Here is a 12,071-nt window from a genome sequence, read left to right as displayed (position 1 = left end):
ACTGTGTGACAGGCCCTGAGCCAGAGTCCCTGTCCTCAAGGAGCTCAAACTCTAGTAGCGGAAATGGATAAAGAAACAGACAAGTGTAATGTAGTGGTGTAAGTGCTACCAGTAGGTAGGTTAGCCTAGGAGCAGTGAGGGTACTTAAAAGGCACCCAGGCTGGGTGCGGTGGCTCACGCCTGTAATCCTAGCACTTTGGGAGGCCCAGGTGGGAGGATCTTTTGAGGCCAGGCGTTTGAGACCAGCCTAGGCAATAGCAAGACCCCATCTCTACAAAAAGTAAAAAAAAAATTATCCAAGCATGGTGGCCCACACTTGTAGTCCCAGCTACTCGGGAGGCTGAGGATGGAGGATCACTTGAGCCCAGGAGTTTGAGGTTGCAGTGAGCTATCATGATGCCACTATTCTCTAGCCTGGGCAACAAAGCAAGACCCTATCTCAAGGGGGAAAAAAGGCACTTAATCCAATCTGGTGGCGGGGATGGGGAGGAAGGGACAGATTTGCTAGGACCTGAAGGATCAGCAACAGTGCTTAGTCAGAAGAGGTGGGCGGGCAGTGTTTCTGTTCTAGGGAACAGCATGTGCAAAGGCCCAGAGGTAAGGGAGAGCATGGCCCCTTTGGGAAACTAAGCAGAAATCTGTCTGCCTGGTGTACTGGGCTGGAGGGAGGAGCAGAGAGAGGTTACGCTCAATAGGGAGGCGGGGCCCCATCCCATGGCAGACCTTGGAGTGTGGAGAGGCTCAGAAAGGAACACTGAGGAGCTGCCTTCTTGCTTCAGCCAGGCCCACGGCTACAGAAACCCTGATTCCTATGAAGGGTTTGCTTTTGGGGACAAATCTGCCCAGAAGGTAGAAGAAAACTCAGGAAGCCGAGGGTAGCCAGGAAGTGTCCCCATAGCAGTGTGGTTAAGAGCACGAGCTCTGATCAAAACACAGAAAAACAGACCGTAGATGCCCCTGATGAAAGACCACGACACTACTTGGGATTTTGCCAAAAGGATCAAATCTGAGTCTGATCGTGCCTCGAGATCCGCCAGCAATTTGCAGGAAATCCAGGGCAGAGGAACACACTGAGTCATGCCGTGAGTCCGCCACCAGCAGACTCAGACTGGGAGACTCTGCAGGTTAAATGGCTTCAGTTCATCAACAGATACATTGCAAGAAAAAGAAAGGGATGGAGGGAGAATTTGTAGCTTAAAGGAGACTTAAAAGATATCAAGTTTAAAAAAAAATAGGCCTGACTAAATGATAGTGTCCAGGGATGTGCATTTGGGTGAAAAAAAAATCCAGAAAGAAACACAAGGGAATTATGACTATAAACATCAGGAAAGCAGTTGCTTTTAGAGAGAGGGGGCTGTGCTTGGGAGGGGGCACAGAGAGGAGCTTCTGGGGTGTTTGGTTCTACTTCTTGACCAGTAGAGTGATCACAAGGGCATTTGCTTTATAATAACTCACCAAGTTGTACGTTTGTTCTGTGTGGTTTTTTGTTTGTCTTATTTTATAATACAAAATCTAAAAAAAAAAACCCAAACAACTGAAGGCTCAGGAGCCAGCTATCTGGGTTCAAATCCCAGCTCTGTTATTTATTAACTGTGCCATGTTGGATAAATTGTAAGACCCTTTAAGTCTTAGTTTCCTCATCTGTAAAATGAGGATGATATTATAGGGTCGTTCTGCATATTAAACAAATTAGTATATGTGAATCCCTTGGAACAGTGCCTTATAATGCAGTAAGCATCATAAAAGTTTTTGCTGTTTTTGTTGTTGTTGTCATTCCCCAGTTGCTACCACTCTCTCCATGTGTCCCCATGCCCCAGGGATTCCCTCCCAAGGAAAGGGGAAGGGAGAGTTGGGCATGGCATTCTTTAATGGCTCTGGCAGAACCTGTTATTGACAGTGACAAGATAATCACAGCTTAAATCTGGGAACTGGCTCTAGTCCAGAGAGTGGCTGTCTGCACTGCGTGGTCCCACAAGGCAGCCCTGATCCTGTTGTGCCTATAGCTCAGGTTGCAGGGCCAGAATATCCCTTTACCCCCAACCCCCGGAGGTGCCTGCTACCTGCTCCTGCTCTCCAGCTGATGCTTGTCTTTCCTAGAAAGAGAACAAAGGGTCTGCATATCATGATTGAGGCATAGGGTTTGGTGTTAACGAGGACTTGGGTTCTGACCCCAGCTCTACCACTTAAAAGAGTTAACGGATGTATGTGTATAGTATGTACGTGGTGAGGGAATCCCTCTTATTTGAGCCTCATTGTCTGTTACGAATGATAATAATAGAGTGGTTGTGAAGAAATAATCCATGTATAATGCTTAGTGGAGGGCCTGGCTCAGGGCCTTCACATATGCTATTCCCTCTGCCTGAAATGCTCTTCCCTGCACTCTTTGAATAGTTGGATCCTTCTCATTTTTAGGGTCTCCTTCTTGACTTACCTATTGGAGGAAGGAAAGAAATTACCATCACAACTCACTTATATTCTTCAGAGCACATATGAAATTTATGATCTGACTTATATTTATATTGCATTTATTACATTATAATACATTTTTATCTGCCTATTATTTGACGCCCCCTGCCCCTCAGTAGAATGGAAACTCCATGTTGGTGATGACCATTTCTATCTTGTTCACTGCAGTATCTCCAGTGTCTAGTAGGCACTAAGCAATCATTTATTGAATAAATGAACCAAATCTATGAATATGTAAATAAATATATTGTCCACTTCTCTGTCATCTGTCTCCTCTGCTTGGCTTTTGAGGGTAGGGATCTTATCTGGCTTGTTTGCTGCTATGTCTTCTGAACCCCTGGCACTGGTGGGGTGTATACTACATGCTCAGTAAACACGTGTTACGTGGATGTGAGGGTAGGGGGGTGCAGCGCGTGGCAGCCATTTGTGACCACCACAGTCACGTGCAGGAAGGGCTCCAGTCCTCATCCCTGGTGGCTCTCCTGGCTCCAGGTCTCCCTCCGTTTCAATGCTGGGTCTTTTTAGATAGTTTCCTTGTGCTATAGGGGCCTCAAAGTCACAGGCAGTGCCATGGGTTGGGAAAAAGACAAAGGATTAGGAATTGGACAGACCCAGATTCTAGTCCTTGATCAATCATTTACAGTCTCTGAGACTTTGAGCCAGTTGCCAAAGCCTCAGTTTCCTCATCGGTTCAAAGAGAGAAAATAATCAGAATAGCAACAACAATAATATATCTGCCCAGCAGGGTTTTAGTGATTAGATTAGGTAACAGACATGAAAGCCCACACTGAATAGTCCCATACACATGTGTGTTGGCCCTGTTATCAGTAGCTACAAAATCTTTTTTTTTTTTTTCCTCTCTTTTGCTACGACAATGGATCCGGTGGTCATCTGTGGCATATGTCTCTTGCTCTGTAAACCTGTATCTTGCTCTTGCTCCATAATCCTATCTTGCTCCCCGTCGATAAATTTCACCTCGTGCTAGCCTTACTTTGGTGTGTCTGTTTGTTCTTTGGCCAAGAGCACACCAAGAACCGAGAACACAGAACGAGATTGCCAAACCCAACAGCATGTCAAGATTTCCTTCTTTTTAAAGGCTGAACAATATTCCATTGTGTGTGTATATCACGTTTTGTTTGTCCTTTCATCTACTCATGCACATGTGGGTTGCTTCCACCTTTTGGCTACTGCGAATAATGCTGCTATGGCTGTAGATACACAAATACCTCTTTGAGTTTCTGCTTTCAGTTCTTTTGTATATGTAGCCGGAAGTGGAGTCGCTGGATCATATGTTGATTCTACATTTAATTTTTTGAGGAACTGCTATTTATCATTGTTTTAACATTTGTCCCCTCTGACACTCATGTTGAAACTTAATTCCCAATGTATCTGTATTAAGAGGTGGAGCCTTTAAGCAGTGACGGGGTCAGGAGGGCTCGGCTCTCATGGATGAATTAATCCATTCATGGATTAATGGGTTAATGGTTTAATGGGTCATCACCAGAGTGAGTGTGTTATAAAAAGCACTTTGGCTCTCAGTGTGTCCCTCTTGCCCCGTGATGCCTTCAGCATGAGACCCTCATCAGAAACTGACCAGATGCAGCCCCTTGACCTTGGCCTTCCCAGCCTTCAGAACTGTAAGAAATAAATTTCTTCTCTTCATAAGTTAAAAAAAAAATCTTTTTAGAAAATTGTGTGTATTTGGCTGGGCATGATGGCTCACAACTGTAATCCTAGCACTTTGGGAAGCCGAGGTGGGAGGATCGCTTGAGGTCAGGAATTCGAGACCAGTGTGAGCAAGAGTGAAACCCTACCTCTACTAAAAATAGAAAAATTAGCCGGGCATAGTGATAGACACCTGCAGTCCCTGCTACTCAGTAGGCTGAGGCAGAAGGATTGCTTGAGCCTGAGAGTTTCAGGTTGCCGTGAACTATGATGATGCCAATACACTCTAGCCTGGGTGACAAAGCAAGATTCCATCTCAAAAAAAAAAAAAAAAAAGGAGAGTTTTCTTTTCAGTTCCTGCCTCTGTTCATTCTTTCATTCAACGAACATACACTGAGCATCTACTCTCTGCCAGGTCTTCTGCTGAGTGTTAGGGATATAGGGGAAAAAATAGATTTTATTCCTGGTCTCATGGAGATTATATTCTAAACTATGCTGTCCAACATGGTAGCCACTAGCCATATGTGGCTATTTAAGTTTCACTTAGTTAAAATTGAATAAAAATTGAGTTCCCCAGACATACCAGCCACATTTCATGTGTTCCACAGATACATGCAGTGCAGATATAGTACCTTCCCACCACAGCAGAATGTTCTGGGCTAGAGGGATAGCTGACAAGTAAACTGGCCATTTATAACCCAACATGCAAGCCCTGGTGGTCATGTTCCTTCCTGTCGCCTCCCTAACTTGCCCAGCTCTAGGGAAGTGACTAAAAAGAATAAAACAGCCGCTTTATTTATTTATGTGGTATTTTGGGGTACGTGTTAAGTCCTTTTTATTCACTACTTACTCTGTCTTTACGACCACCTCATTTTACAGGTGAGGAAGCTCAGGTTCAGAGAAGGAACTCGCCACGCGTACACTTACAGTAGGTAATAGAGCCATCTTCCAATACATTGTGTCCTTGACACGATGAAAGAGTCTGGGAGTTGATCATAAAAACAGCTGACATTTATGTGTAGCGTGCATACCGTGCCCTGCACGGCACTCTCCCAGTGTTTGCTTTCTATTAATATTATCCTCGTCCCAAGCCTAGGAGGCTGAAGGTGACCATCACCTCATTCACAGGTGAGGTGCAGAAGGAAAGTGACTTGTCCAAGGCCAACCAGCTGGGAAGGCGCTTGCTTTTTCTGTCCTCGACCACGCTAGGCCTGGCTGGCTTCTTCCCTGTGACTCATATCCTCCTGGGGGAAGCGTAGACACGCCAAGTTCATTCTCCCTCCTGAGAAGTTGGGGACCCGGCCAGGTTCCTCGGTTCAAGTTGCCCACCAGGGGCCAGGACCGGGAGACATGGTGGGCTGCCTCCCTGCCTCTCTGGGTGGCTCAGGTCCCCCTGTGGTCTAACTCCCAGAGGCCCAAGATGAGGAAACTTGGCTTTGGGACCAGACCACCCACTCCCATGTCCAAGGGCTAGCACGGCTGGCTCCCACCCCTTCTCGGTGTTGACCTTTTGAACTTGTATTATGAGCTTATCTTTAAGGGGGGAAAATATCCCATAAACTTAAAATAGGCAAGACTTAATTAATGGCGTGCTTTGTTCTTCTGATCCTTATCTGTACGGGAAGATACACCCCCCTGGGGGCTCCAAAAACAGCTGCTCCATCTTCCACTTTTGAACTCTGGCTCCCTTTGGCTCTTCCTCCCCTGGGTGGAAGGTTCTTCCAAACTCTTCAGCCTGAGCACTTCACCAAGGCCTTTTCTGTAATACCTATCAGATTGTCTGCATTACATGTTATAATTATTTCTTCAAAGATGATTAATAGATACTGTGTGCTGGGGACTGTTTATGGTCCAGGCATTCCGCTAAGGGCTCCTAACAGCCCTACACGTTAGATCTTCTAATTATACCCATTTTACAGATGAGGAGATTGAAGCCAATGACTTTCCAAAGGACACACAGCTCTAAGAAATGGATCTAGGCTTTGAATCCATGTCTCTCTGCCTCCAACACCCATGACTATGATTTATGGAACACTTAGCTATGTGCTCAATGGTCCTACAATGCTAGTTTTAAAAAACATGTTCTTTTTATTTTCCTTGTTTAAAATATGTCTTTTTATTTGTCACAATCCTATTAGATATGTACAATTATTATCTCCCTTTCACAGATGAGGAAACTGAGGCTCAGAGAGGTGAATGCAGTTACCCAAAGTCACACAGTGATTAATGGCAGAGCTGTCATGGGCACCAAACTGTGTCTGATACATGGCCAAGCTCAGAGGAAAAGTAGTATTAATAGATTAGAATCCAAAAAACCAGATTTTGGCTCTTCGTTGTGTACCTTTGGGCAAATCACTTAACCCCTCTGAGCTTTAGCTTCCCCTCTGCAAAATGGGGACATGACCTATTTATCCAACTTTTTGAGGTATTTATGAGAACCAAATGGGTAGGAACCAATGATTATTGAGAACCTGCTGTCAAGGCCTAGGTTTATCTGCCTTGTCTTAGTTTTGGATAGAAGGATGGTGACTTTTATCTTTTTAAAATTCTCTTCCATGTTATTTGCATTGCCTACAAAAAGCATATCTTTCTTCCACAAATAGATGAAAATAATTGATGTCCATTTAAAAACTATCCCATTTAGTCCTTGCAGCACTGTGAGGCAGATCATCTCATTTGTATTTTAGGAGAGGAGAGACTCAGAGGGAAAGGGAACGATGTGGCTGGGAAGCCACTGAGAGAGGAACTGAACCCAGTTCTCTCTGTCCCCCAAATTTTGGTTCCTGTTGCAGCAGAGTAGTCACCCCTCCTCCCATAAATATAAAAGGGAAATATTGACAGTTGGGAATATGTAACAGAGGGAATGACCTAGAAAAAAATGGCAAAAATATTTTCTGTCTCTTTAAAACATCCTCCACTCCTTTTTGAGAACTAAAACCTGCACCCTTGTCCCAGGCCAGTGGTTGGGAGGGGCAGGGTAATGTCTTTTGTTCCTTGTGCTACAGGAGATGGCTCAGCCCAGACCTGGTGGAGGGAGGTCATGGGTGGAGGTCGCGGGGTTGTCTTCAGTGGAGATGGGACAATTAGAGTCATCAACTGTAGTTGGACAGCAATTTCCTGAAGCTGAGAACCCACCCTTTGAAAGCTCTGTATTTCTGCTTACTATTACGATGATGGCATTTCAGACAGTAATCTCCATCCTCCTCCTTTGCTGGCAAAGTAATAAACTTTTCTTTCCTTCTCCTCAAACCCTTGTTCTCGTTCTTCTGGTTACTGCCTCTGGCCTTGAGGACAAGTGCTGAGCTTTTGGTAACACTGTCACCCCACAGAGGGCAAGTCTTCCATCCTAAGAGGGTGCACGAGGGTTTGAAGAAATGTTTACATAAAACCAGCCCTAAACTGGGTGCAGTGGCTCATGCCTGTAATCCCAGCACTTTGTGAGCCTGAGGCAGGAGGATCTACTGAACCCGGGAATTTGAGGTTGCAGTAAGCTATGATGACACCACTGCACTCCAAGCGGGGTGACAGAGTGAGATCCTGTCTTTAAAACAAAACAAAACAACAGCCTGTGAATTGGGAGATGATAAACAGAGACCCTATTCTGTAGGCACCAATTTCTGCTCGCAGGAGCAGTGCCTGCCATTTGAAAACCTCTAGCTCCTGTGCCTTTGGGTGTCAATTTCCTCAATTATGTTTCGGTCATTAGATATGAAATGTCCTATTTTGAAATGAAAGCGTAGTTTATTATATTTCAAACAAGAAGCAGTACAATTAATCAAAGTATGCACCTAAACTATCAACACCGTTTTGCCTGCTTGACTGTGGCTTGTTTATGCCAGCAGTGAAGAAGCCTGGAGAGTGAGTGGCAATGAAATCACAAAAGGCATTTTCCACAGCTTGTTGAAAATTGAATATTTTTCCTTGCTAGAAGTGGTCCAAAGCCTGGAAGAAGTGGTAGGTCAGTTGGTGCAAGGTCTGGTGAATACGGTGCATGACAGAGAGTTTCCAAGGCCAGCCTCTGTAGTTTGAGCAGTGTTATTTGTGCCATATGTGGTAGAGGATTGTCTTGCAAGAGGATTGGCCTGTCTCTCTTGACCAATCTCAGCTGCTTAATTGTAAGCATCTGCATCATTTTGTCCAATTGGCTGCAGTAGACATCCGCTGTAATGGATCGACCAGATTTCATGTTGCTGTAGTGGATAATACCAGCACTGGACCACCCAACAGACACCATTAGGTTTTTTTGATGAATATTTGGTTTTGGATCGTGTTTTGCCACTTCATCTGTATCCGACCATTGTGCAGAACACTTGCAATTGTCAAAAAGAATCCATTTTTCATCACATATAACCGTATGATATAGAAATGGTTCACCTTTATGTCATGACAGCAAAGAAAGGCAAACTTTGAGACAATTTCTCTTCTGATGCTCATTTCGTTCATGTGGAACTCATCTATGAAGCTTCTTTACCTCGTCAATTTGTTTCAAATGGTCCAAAATTGTTGGAATAGTAATGTCAAACCTTGCTGCTAATTCATGCATAGGTTGAGAAGGATTCACTTCTACCTTAGCTCTCAGCTCATCATTATCCACCTTGGTTTCAGGTTGCCCATGTGGCTCATTTTCAAGATTAAAAATCACCAGAACGGAACTTCTCAAACCATTGACCTACTGTGTGTTCATTAGCCACATCCTTCCCAAACACTTTGTTGATATTTCAAGCTGTCTGTGCAGCATTGGTTCCGCAACAGAACTCATATTCGAAAATAACACGAGTTTTTGACTTATCCATGGTTTCACAAAAATTGCTCTAAAAAAACTTGAAAGATAATCACAAGAAAAACTGTGGGTTTGAAAGACTAAGAATGTGCCTTTACAATAAAAATGAAACAAGAAGTGTCAAAGTGAAATGTCAGAGATATCAACTGTCAAACTTAGTACTTAAGGGAATCAGACATTTCATATTTAATAATGTAATAAAATAGTGATGATAAGTTGTAGGGCTTTCATATGGTAAGAACCTCATGAGATAAGGGAAGAGAAAGGGTTTAGTAAATTGAGGGGCTGAGTACTCTGTTAGGAAATCCCGTGTTGAATGGGACCACACATTTCACTAGCCCCGTGGCAATTGCGTACCGTCTACAGAAGTTGTCATCCTCAAAGGGCACATGGTCCTTCAGCAAAAAGTGGTTTGAGGAGACTGTAACCACAGAGACTTTACTTGTCAAGACCTCTGGGGGCATTCCTAAAGAATAGATCTAGCAACTTTTTCCAACACAAGGTGGGGGTACAAGTTGCAGAAAGCAAGAACTCAGGAGACCTTTTCATTTCAGGATAACAACTGGTTGAGTGCTTGCTTGTACCAGGCACTAATCTGTCAAAAATAAAATAAGATCAATCAAGTTAAAATTTCCACCTTATTGTCCATACAAAAAAACAGCCTGTGTTGGGAGGATCCCTTGAGTGCAGGAATTCAAGGTTACAACGAGCTATGACTGGGCCACTGCACACTCTAGGCTAACCCTGTCCTGTGAACTGGGAGATTACAAACCAAGATTGGCAAGAAGTCTGAATCTACAGCAGTTATAGCACAGTTTATAAAGCATAAAGGAAGAAATATTTTGCCCCTTTTTATGATTGGTTGTCATATATTCTTTCTAATATGAACAGAGATGCTGCTTATTTGTCTATAGCTGATTGGTTTTATTTTATTGAATCATTTAAATAACGACAAAAATTTATGTTTGTGTTTTATGTTTAGAGTTAGCATTTTGGGGGAATCAGGATGGCTTAAGTTTTGGTTATATGTAGCTATGGGTGGTTGATATTGTAGTATCTAAACCATGGTCTCCATTTTTATTTATTCATTTAATCATTCTAATGACTATATTATGTGCATTGTCACCTTCTCCTCCTCTTCCTCCTTTGGTTGCATTATTTTCTTTAATCCTCATGTCTACCCTTTGGAGTAGGAATTATTATTACAGCCATATGCCACATAATGATGTTTTGGCCAATGGTGAACCATGTATACAATGGTGGTCCCATAAGATTATAATACTGTATTTTTACTGTACCTTTTCTATGTTTAGATACACAAATATTTACCATTGTATTACAACTGCATACAGTATTCAGTACAGTAATGTGCTATACAGGTTTGTAGTCTAGGAGCAATAGGCTATACCATATAGCCTAGGTGTGTAGTGGGCTATACCATCTAGGTTTGTGTAAGGACACTGTATGTTTGCACATGATGAAATCACCTAATGCCACATTTCTTAGAACATATCTTTGTCGTTAAGCAACAGAAGACTATATTTCTATTTCACAATTGAGGAAACAAACTCAGAGAAGTGTATCACTTGCCCAAGGCCACGCAGTGGGTAAATGGTGAAACTGGGCATAGAACCCAGACAGCCTGACCCAGATTCCACGCTCTTCCTGCCTCCAGGGTCGCAGAATTTATGTTTGACTGAAGAGACAACCTAATCTACAAGCAGCTGGATCTCAAAAGGGAGGCAGGCTTCTTGGTACAAGGGAGGCCCAACCAGGAATGGAATCTGAAGAGGCCAACTGGGGCTACCCTGGGGTGATCAAAATCTCAAAGGACTGAGAGAAAGCTTAAGGATAGGCCTTTTGAGGCCTCCCCAAAGGTTTCACAATCCTTGTTTGTGATTGTTTCTCTAGGACTAGACTGCCTTGAGGATAAAATAAACATGAGCTCCTGGAGGCAGTGTAGTATGTGGCTGGGACATGGGCCCTGCAGGCCAGCTGCCTGGGAGGGAGGAAGTCCCATCACCTCTGTCCTCTGTCCCCCATTTGAACAATGTGCCTGTGACCCCCATTTGAACAATGCCCCTGCTCTGAGGGCTATTCAACCTCTGAGTTGTTAGGATCTTCCAAAGATGGCAGTTTTCAGAAAGAGGAGAGTAGAATTAGAAACCCCAGTGCAGGGCCCCAGACACACCTTGGGAGGGGAAATATGTCTGTGGGAGGAAGCAAGGCCAGATGCTTGCAAAATAGGGGGAAGAATGAGACTAGGAGGGGACATCTCCAAAAATTACCCCTGGGGGGTCTGAGCTGGGGAGCTGGGGAAGGAATTCCAGTGCATTAACCCTGCCACTGATATTCTCCTTTTTGGCACCCTGTTTTGTTCCTTTATAGCACTTAACATTGTTCTAACTAAATAATTAATTGGGTCATGGGTTGTTTAAAGTCTATGATTCTCATGTGAGGTCTCAGGTGTGCTTTTGTTCACTGTAGCACGAAACTCATTGTCTACCACGTAGTAGATAGGGTTATCAGATAAAATACAAGAAGTCCAGTTAAGTTTGAATTTTAGATAAAAAATGGATTATTTTTTAGTGTAAGTATGTCCCATTTGTTTATCTGAGATTCAAATTTAACTGGGCTTCCTGTATTTTATCAGCCAAATCTGACAACCCTAGTAGTAGGGACTAGAAAAGTTTTTTCTAATTTGGGGAGAATTTCCAAATTCTTAAGTATTTATGGAACAAATGAACAAACGGGTTTTTTTTTTTTTGCCTTGACTCCGCCCTAAACTTGCGATGAGACCCTTTGGCAACAATCAGCCTCTCTCTGGGCCTCAGTTTCCCCACCGGCAAAATGGGAGTTTGGGCAGCGATCGAGCCGCGGGGATCGCCAACGTAGGAAAGCGCTGGGTGAACTGCCAAAGAGCAGGGAGGGAGCTCGGATCGTGCCCATACGCAATAACCCAAGCCTCCAGACTGGGCACCGTCGGCGACAACTCTGGTTCTGGCCAAGGATGCCCCGGCCCCGCCCCTATGTCGCTGAGGCTGGCCAGAGGCTGTTGCCATGGAGACGTGGGCAGCCTGGAGCCCCTCCCTCAAAAAGCCACGCGTTTCCGCTGCGTTGGAGCCTTCTGATTGGACGGCTGTCTGGACGCTACCACCCG

This window comes from Lemur catta, chromosome 21 (genome assembly GCF_020740605.2).
Source record: "Lemur catta isolate mLemCat1 chromosome 21, mLemCat1.pri, whole genome shotgun sequence".
NCBI classification, from domain to species: domain Eukaryota; kingdom Metazoa; phylum Chordata; class Mammalia; order Primates; family Lemuridae; genus Lemur; species Lemur catta.
Note: the sequence above shows the minus strand (reverse complement) of the source record.